Source organism: Sapajus apella, unplaced genomic scaffold (assembly GCF_009761245.1).
Source record: "Sapajus apella isolate SASKATOON/1434 unplaced genomic scaffold, GSC_monkey_1.0 scaffold1, whole genome shotgun sequence".
In the NCBI taxonomy this organism is placed as follows: Eukaryota; Metazoa; Chordata; class Mammalia; order Primates; family Cebidae; genus Sapajus; species Sapajus apella.
In genome coordinates, this window is record NW_022436941.1 from 74,481,114 (window position 1) to 74,491,189 (window position 10,076).

At 35.8% G+C, this 10,076-nt stretch overlaps 1 non-coding gene across 1 annotated transcript; it reads right to left on the reverse strand.

Annotated features, from left to right (window-relative positions):
- Positions 1-315: 315 nt before the first annotated feature.
- On the reverse strand, positions 316-479 carry LOC116554600. Its single transcript, XR_004270246.1, has one exon. It is a non-coding gene; the product is annotated as a U1 spliceosomal RNA (small nuclear RNA).
- Positions 480-10,076: the final 9,597 nt, after the last annotated feature.

The window sequence follows — 10,076 nt, forward strand, 5'->3', positions numbered from 1 at the left end:
ATTTGCCTAATGCTCTCCCTCTCCATGCCCCCATACCCCAACAGGCCCCAGTTGTGGTGTAGCCCACCCTGTGTCCATGTGTTCTCACTGTTCAACTCACATTTATGAGTGAGAACATGCAGTGTTTTTCTGTTCCTGTGTTAGTTTGCTGAGAATGATAGTTTCCAGCTTCATCCATGTCCCTGCAAATCACATGAACACATTCTTTTTTATGGTTACATAGTATTTCATGGTGTATATGTGCCATGTTTTCTTTTTTTTTTTTTTTTTGAGAATTAGCTTTTCATATTTATTTCTTTTGACACCACAAAAAGCCAGGGGAAAGCGCGAACGCAGTCCCCCACTACCACAAATTATGCAGTTGAGTTTCCCGCATTTGGGGAAATCGCAGGGGTCAGCACATCCGGAGTGCAATGGATAAGCCTCGCCCTGGGAAAACCACCTTCGTGATCATGGTATCTCCCCTGACAGGTAAGCATGTGCCATGTTTTCTTTATCCAGTCTGTCAATGATGGGCATTTGGGTTGGTTCCAAATCTTTGCTATTGTGAATAGTGCTGCAATAAACATACATATGCATGTGTCTTTATAGTAGAATGATTTATAATCCTTTGGGTGTATACCTCATAATGGGATTGCCGGATCAAATGGTATTTCTAGTTCGAGATCCTTGAGGAATCGCCACACTGTCTTCCACAATGGTTGAGCTAATTTACACTCCCACCAACAGTGTAAAAGCATTCCTATTTCTCCACATCCTCTCCAGCATCTGTTGTTTCCTGACATTTTAATGATCACAATTCTAACTGGCATGAGGGTACTCAGTTTTCTTAAGCTAATAATGTAAAGAAGATTGCATTGGCATGGTTAAATTACCAAGGTCCTCAGTTTTTTAAAGATGAACTAAATGCTGGGTATTATCACTTACAAAAGTGCCTTGATCTTGATGGAGCTTATGTTGAGAAACAAAGTTTATATTTTTTATTTTTATCTTTAAATTCAGTTTTTCCAAAGCTTTTTGAAGTGGGAACTTCATACCAGTGGGAAGCAGTCAAGACTATAAATGCAGACTGATGTACCATCTGTCAAAATTTTAAAGATTATATCTAAGATTTTGTATGTATATACATGTGTGTGTATGTGTGTATCTAACAACTATATAAAATAAAATATGTTCTTTCCTCCTACCTTGACAAATATAGTTTTTCAATAATCTGGAATGCTGGGTTTAAATTTAGAATTTTTCAATGACTTGGAGTTCCAAATCAAAACATGATGATGTGGCAAGAGCCAGCTTTACTCCAAGACACTTGTCAATGTTGGACATCATTTACATATATATGAATACCTTAGTTCACACATTCAAGTTGTATCTATATCTTCTCAAGCAGTCATCCGTGGGATATTCTGGGGTCTAGGTGTGGTGATGTGGTCCACTCTCGGGAGAACGGAACTGGGGAAGGTGCCTGTGTAGGCTCTGGAAACAGGCTTAAGGTTGTTTGGGCAGAGCATGTTGGGTCTCCAGGTACCCAAAATGTGGTTGAGAATATGGGCACAAAGACAAAGTCCCTTGAACCAGCAAACCCCTTACACCAGTCTGAGAAAGACATGATCTGGGGTAAGCTAGTTCTAGGCCCTTTGAAATTCAGGGATTGGGGTGAGAGTACTTCTTGCATAGTTCTAAGTGTGGTACTGGTGGGCATAGCACCCATGAATTTTTTTTTTTAAGAAAATACTGAGGAAACTAAGAAGTCCTGCTACCAAGAGACAAATGCAAAAAATACTAAAGTATTAAACCAATAGTCAATTTAGGAATATGGTGAAGGAATGCTTAGAAAGTTTAGTAATAAAATAGATACTGATCCAATAATTTTATACCCTTTCCTTTTTTTCTGTAATATAAAAGGCAACATACTGACATTCTCAAGTATATAGAAATTCATACAATACAGAAATGATGAGTCTTTCTTAAAAAAGAATTCATGATTAAGTCCATTCAACCAAGATATGACTACAGAAAAGTGTGGTAACAGGGCTGGTGGTTATCATGGCATCTATTAATATACAGAACTTAGACTTAATAACTGGGGGGATTATGGTTTGAACAGAATATAAATGTTGTGAACCCTGTAATATCAGCGATTCTATAACTAATATTAGGGAGTAGGAATGAGACTAAAGGTTATATAAGAGTGCTAATTTTCTCATAGGTAAAAGCAGGGAGTCAGTTATTCTCTCTAAGGTTGAAACATGTTGTTTAAAAGAAATAAACACCCTAGACTTTTAGTATTGTTTCCTATCTATGTTTTTTTATTCATAAAGGAGAAAGGAAATTATATATTGAAATTTAAAAACATACATTTAAAGTCTAGCAGTTGCTTTTTCTTCAGTTTCCCTTAGGTTTCTTCATTAGTTGAAGGGAAAAATTAATACTTTCTTTTAAAAAATATAATGTATAAGATAATCATTTTTTAAAAATTACTTTTATATTTTGATTAGTCTGCCATCTATCAATCTATCTATCTATCATCTAGTGTCCTACCTCCTAATGACCTAGTCACTTATCCATATATCCATTCACCAATTTTTTTTTTTTTAACCCTTCTCCCTATCCACCCCTCGATCTGTAAATCTTCATCAAGAGATGCCTGGAATGATAATCCCTTAATATAATTCTGTATTATATTTGGAATGTTATTTGAAATGTTTTGGTTAATTTCTTTATACAAATGTCTATTTCTTGATTTCAATATATTATAGTGAACACGTATGAATTTTACAAAACAGTAGAGTCCTTTTGAGCAGAATACTTAGGGTGGACCAACTCCTGCTGGGAGTTGTTGGCAGAGGAAGAGGACAAAGGGAAAGAAAGAATAATAAATAATGAGGGAAAGAATGGGATTATTCTCCTACAACATAATTGTCGAAAGCTGATATCAAACTGAAGGCAACACTTGGGCCCTATTGGGACCCACCTACTGATCAATCTAATTGCTCATCTTTGCTTAGAATTTCAAATGAGTTCCAAAGATTGTTTTCTAAGTGGAATATTACCTGTTGATATTTATGATCAGGTAGCTGTCTTTCTTGGGAAGGAAAGTAGGATTCAAATGAAACTTACAATGCACTCACATCTTTTATTCTCTTTATTTGAGCTTAGATGGTGAGATCTGTAAAGGATACAGAGATGGAAGAAGCAGCAACACACGAGAGCTCTGGAGAATGGAATGGGGAGTGCATCACCCCATTCTGTAAGGTTCTTCAGATAATAGGGGAAAGTCTCCAAGACGTGCTCTTCAATCAGTTCTTTTTTTTTTTTGAGACCGAGTCTCCCTCTTACCAGGCTGGAGTGCAGTGGTGTGATCTCAGCTCACTGCAACCTTTGCCTCCCTTGTTCAAGTGATTTTCTTGCCCCAGCCTCCCCAGTAGCTGGGACTACAGTCATATGCCACCACGCCCAGCTAATTTTTGTGTTTTTAGTAGCGATGGGGTTTTACCATGTTGGCCAGGATGGTGTTGATCTCTTGACCTCCTGATCCTCTCACCTCTGCTTCCCAAAGTGATGGGATTATAGGCGTGAGCCACCACGCCCAGCCAGCTGGATTTTACTTTATAAAGAACACACTGAGAATAGAGACATTGGGAATAATACAGGGGGAGACGAAGGTCTTGGAACACACTGACAGCATCAGCAGGCTCCTGGCTGACAGGGAATTGCAGAAAGCAAGAGACAAAAAAAGACTTGGAATGACAGAGGTGGAGAGAGATGACAGTGAAGTCAGAGACCTTTGGGCTTAAATCTACAAAGTCTGAGACTGCCAAAATAATTTGGACTGAGAATTTCAAATGACATCTCTGTTCTTTTGAAATCTGCATTTGGCAGCTCAATTTTTAAAATTGAAAGTTAATTTCAGGTGTAGGGATTTTTAAGACAGATTAAATCATGTGAAATTGCTGTTTTCAAAAATGAAAACAATCAATATTAGCAAGACTCAACCCAATATTTATCCCACCACCCCCCTACTTTCTCTCAAACAGATTTGGGCTCAAGCTGTGGCTCGGCCACATCCTCGCTGTGTGAACTCTGGGCAGTCACCCTCTACAAAATTAACTTTTTAAATTGAGAAACCGAGAATAATTCTATTACCCAATTCCTAGTCTTATGGCAAAGATTAAAGGAGTTGATGTTTATTAAGTATTTACTCCCAGAAAGCATTTAATGGCAGCTCTTGTTACTTTTATTTTTTATTAAACAAATCTTTATATTACCCTGCTTAAATCCCTTCTCTGACTTTCTGAGCCTCTTAGAAAAAGTCAAACTCCTAGACATGACTTCCAAAGCCCTCATAAGTTCTGACTTTTGCTTATTTTGACAGCCTCTTGTTTCATCATTCTTATAAACACTTTTTAAACTCGTGTCAATGTGAAGTCCTTCCATTCCTCAGCAAGTCACGTTTGCCTTTACCTCCTTAGCCTAGAACGCCAGCCTCTTGTCTTATCTGCTCTCATCCTCTGGAAATCTTTTAGGCAACTCCTACACTGGGTTAGATGCCTTCAGAACCTCCACAGAAGATTGTATTTTGCCCCACTGTTTGCTCATCATCCTTTATTAGATTTCTGTGTTGTATAGTCTTTTTTCCTGTCTGCGAGCAGCTATCTTGCTTATTTTTCATTGTCTCCCAAAGCTAAGGATAGCACTGAACATATTTTAGGACTTCAGTCATTCTCTGCTAATATTGCCACATCTTGGGAACATACATATTATGGATCAAATGTTTGTCTTTTCCCAAAATTCATCTGTTGAAACCCTAATCCCTAATGTGATGATGCCAGGAGGCAGGGCCTTTGAGAGGTAATTAGGTTATGAGGGTGGAGTCCTCGTGAGTGGGATTAGTGCCCTAATAAGAAAGGGGTGAGAGCTTGTTTTCTCTCTGCTCTCTGCCACGTGAGGATCCAAGAGAAGATGGCCGTCTGCAAACTAGAAGGTGGGTCCTTATAAGCCTGGTTCTGTTAGCACCTTGATGTTGGACTCCAGGACTGTGAGAAAAAAATTTCTGTTGTTTAAGCCACTCAGTTGATAATAATTTGTTATAGCGGCCTCAAATGATTAGGACAGCGCATTACAACAAACTCATTTTTTTCTATTCTCCTAGTTGCTACTGTTTTCTTTAGAAACAGCTCACAGTTGTGTGTGCTGGCAGAAGAGGAGAAAACACTTCCTGCACCCCAACCAGGTATACAGAGAGACTTATTCCATATAAATAACTAATTACTAAACACAATAGCCTTTAAGTTATTCCAGTATTAACTCTGTTTTGATTAGGCTTATTTGAAGTTTTAATGGTCAATGAACATTTAAAGCAGTCATAAATCTAGAAATAATGTTCTAAATATGATTTTGAAATGTTATTTACCAGATATTTAGGGCAATCAAGGGAGAAAGAGAAACTCACTTCTTATGAAATAGTGCTTTAGTCTATCTCAGAAAATAATTTGAATGTTGCTTTCAAATGATTGCTTTTACATTTTAATTTATTTGGTTTACATTATATTTATATATGAATAAGAGCATAATATACTCCTCAGTAGAACTAAAAAGGGAGGATATTTGGAAAAAAATCGAATATCTTGGCTCCATAATAATCTGCATTTAGAAAGAAGCCAATTTAGAGTGGTCTCTGTTTAAATGTTGGTTAATTTTTTTATTCTGAGGAATGTTGCAGTCTCTCAAAGGGTAGAGAAAAGCGTAGGAGAAACGCTTAGGAGAAAAGGAGATCACTGTTTTAGTGAATCTCATTTTAAGTTAAATGTTTTATATATCTTTGACAATAGCTATAAAACATTATTAGATAGAACACTTTACACATAACAAGAATGTTCACACTTTTTCTTGTTTGATTCTGATCAAAATTCTGTGGTATGACTGCAGGTGTAGAAACCGAGTCTGAAAGGGGGAAAAACTGATTGCTGCAGCCCATTTTACTAGAAGGAGAAAACTTAGTTTTCCACCTGAGTCTTCTTAACACATAATTACAAAATAATCCATAGCACGAATGCTTTAAATAATTTTTGGCTTTTCTTGTATTAGTCAATATAATGATCTATTCCATTGCTTTCTTATTTTCCCATGAATTTCTTTCCAAACAGAGCTTTATTTCATGTTATCTTTCTTTTTTATTCTATTATATTATTGATGGGATCCTCAATATTAATAATTAGCCAATTAGATGTATAAAAAGTATTTAAAATGTTAGCCCCTAAAGATGATACGGTATCATAGATTATTTATTGCATTTTCCACTATGGATTGCTTCAATGTCTTGGGGCTTTTCTTTTCTTTGGTTTACTGCAGAAATATTTCTTATAATCTAATTTTACAGTATGCATTTCCTCCGTTACCTCTCTATTATCACTATCATAAACTTTGTTCTTAGAAAATACAAACAAAGCAAGTGCTTGTGAGATGGGACTTAGAAAAGAATCACATTTATTTCCTGGTGCTTAGCACTCTCATAGGACTTTCAGCAGCATAGACTATTATCAAAAGAGAAAACATCCTTCTATAGTTACTGTCATTTCACAGTGTAAGTGCTTAACCCCTTAGAAAACATTATTCATGATCATTCTTTTCTTATAAGGAATCTAAAGCAGAATTAAAATGTTCAGGCTTAATGTCAAGGGAAGATTTTTTTTTTCTGTTCTATGACTGATCTTTCGGACAATAAATAAAATAGACATTGCTGAATTTTAACTATGCAAAGTATAAAGAAGAAAATAAAAACTCGTGTAGTTTTACCAAGCAGAGATAATAGTATCACATTTTCATTTCCTTCTAAGCAACTCAGTGTGCTCAAGCATTCCCCACCTGACTCTTGTAAAGCTGTAAGCCCAATAGAAACACCTGTGCCTAAGACTCTGCTGACCCCACCTGGTGCCTCATATTTTCTCCATTCCATTTCTTTATACCTAACTTTTACCCGTCTAGCAACAGAGGAAAAGCGTGTGGCAGGCAGTGCTGGCTAACGGTCAGATCACACTGCCTCTGAATGTAGAGCAGAGCCATGGGCGCCCGTAAGTTGATGCAGGTAATACCCTTATTGGATGCTTCTGTTAGATTTGTCATCTTGGTGCTTGATTTCACCTTACCCCCAAATTGTTCTTCTTTGGGCCTAACCCTACCCACACCTGCCTTGGCTTGATAGACTGTTAACTGCCATGACCATTTAGTTTCTATCTTCCAATTGATTATTGCTACTCTACAGTAGAACAAGTAATATTTAAATATTTATTTTACATCTAAGCATTATAACATTATAACCATTGTTGGCCATAGGACACTACCTGCTTAAAAGGATGTATGGTCATAGTCATTTTGTACATGCTGTCTTCCTTCTAATTCCTGAAAACGAATTGATGAGGCCAGGAGTGAGGTAGCAGTCAATTTTTTTAATGCCTTTTGCTACTGACAAATCACTTTCCTTCTTAGTAAGCATTCTGCATATTAACAATGACAAAATTTTATCTAAGAAAGTTTTTCAAGAAAAAAATTGCCTAGATTATTTTCTTTTAAAATTATACTTTTTTTGAGATTTTATTGAGATCCAATCTTTTACTAGTATTTGTCAATATCTTTCATTGCTTTGATAATTACAGAGGTTCTGTGTGTGCCATCAAAATCCTCTGATTTTTATGTTCATTTGTATTTTTATGATTTTCAAACATATTTCCTAATTTTATTTGGAGTTCCTTATCTTTATTTCTTTCATTTATATAAAATTTAGTATGCTAAAGAAAAATTAAAATGAAGGCTGCAGTTTGGATATACCCCAGGCCAACTGCCCATAGCCGTGTAGCCAAAACTTAAGTTTTTCTGATTTCCCCAAAATGCTAGCTTGAATAAGAAACAAACCATGAAATGGAAGCTTTTCATTCTGTCAGCATGGGTCAGTGAAACTAAACCAGCTACAGACAGATCATCTTAAATAGCCCTGCCTGCCTTAAAAAGAATGTTAGTATATAACAGCCAATCATGAAAACTGTCATAATACTTCCTCTTTTATGTTTTATAAACTGCATTTGAACAGTTCCTAGGAAGCTTCCTAGTGCTTTCAGTCTGTGTTCTCCTGATTTGTGAACTATTTTTGTTTTTGTATGAGCAATAAACATCCATAATTTTAAAATTTTATCTGATTTTATTTTTCAAAAGTAAGCTTGTGGCATGATGTAGATTTCTAACATGATTTTTTAAAAATGCCAGACAATTATTGCAGTTCAAATTATTGAAAAACCCTTAAGTCAATTGGCTTCCATACAATAAAGCAGAAAATAAACTATGATTTTTGCGTAATTATGATTACACTTGCTTAATATGGTTCACACACACTTGAAAAAAGCCAACTGTGGTTTGAATAATTACTAAGAATGAACTGTGTAAAGGCCTATTATGTTAGCTCATGATAGTAACTCAATGTGTTGAATAACTCGATAATCAAAAGTCATGGAAGCCCTGGCACTGTCGCTGGTAGAACCATAAAACTGTTCTAAGGTCTTATTGGGCGAGAAGGCAGTGTAAATGAAAATAAACATGTATATTAGCCCCCACTCTCTCCTGTCTTGTAGGGTTTCTGCTGAGAAACCCTAATATTTAAAATCCTTAAAGAAAAGAACTTTCAACCCAGAATTTTACATCCAGCCAAACTAAGCTTCATAAGTGAAGGAAAAATCTTTTGTGAACCATCAATCACTCAGAGATTTCATCACCACCAGGCCTGCTTTACAAGAGCTTCTGAAAGAACCACTACAAATAGAAAGGAACAACCAGTATCAGCCTTTCTAAAAAAATACCAAAAAATAAAGAACATCAACATAATTAAGAAATTGCATCAACTAATGGGCAAAACAGCCAGCCAACATTAAATGACAGCATCAAACTCACATATATTGTTATTATTTCTAAATTCAAATTGACTAAATCCCCCAATCCAAAGACACAGTCAAAAAAAGCCAAGACCCATTGGTATGCTACATCCAGATCCATCTCACATGCAAGGATACACGAAGACTCAAAACAAAGGGGTGGAGAAAAATTTGCCAACCAAATGGAGAGCAAAAATAAATAAATAGAAAGCAGGAGTTGCAATTTTTGCTGATAAAATAGACTTCAAAGCAACAAAGATCAAAAGAAGCAAAGAAGGACATTACATAATGATAAAAGGATCGATGTAACAAGAAGAGCTAAAGATCCTAAATATATACTCACCCAATACAGGAATACCCAGATATATAAGACTTATAAAGAGACTTGGACTCCCACACAATAATAGTGGGAGACTTCAACATCAATATTAGACAGATCAATGAGACAGAAAGTTAATATTGATATTCAGGACTTGAACTCAGATCCAGAACAAGTAGACTTAATTAACATTTATAGAACTCTCCACTTAAATACATGAAATATACACTCTTATCAGTACTACATCACACCTATTTACAGGTTTAAATGAAATATTGGTTGGCTGCTTGTTAATTATTTTCTTCCCTCATTTTTTTTTTATGTCTCTATTATTAAACACAGTTACAGGCATACCCATTTATAGACTGCATTCTAGCCCAGGCAATGAAGCAACACCCCTGTTCTCTCTCCCTCTTCCTCTTCCTCTTTCTTCCATTCCTTCATTCTTTTTTTTTTTTTAAAAAAAAAAAAAAAAAAAGAAACATGTAGACATGAATGCTTGGATTTATATCTAGAGAACTCAAAATACTTTCTTTTAATGTCCCAATGAGTACAGTAAAAAAAAAGAGACAATAGAGAAAACTTTGTGGGTCTGTATAGACACATATATTCAAGCACTCCTTTGAGTTTGTGTAAACCTATAGATGCCATAGTCAGGTTATTTTAGTTCGTGAACAATGGTGTAGTTGCATATTCTTATCTCCTTTCTTGTGGCAAGATTCTCTTTGCTTTGCTCTTGAGAAAGGCAGAGTCCCCCATCCTTATACACCTCCTGGTATGAATTATACCTCTTGAATGAGTTACTCTGGGATTACAGCCACCAAAACAGTTAACTGGTTTAT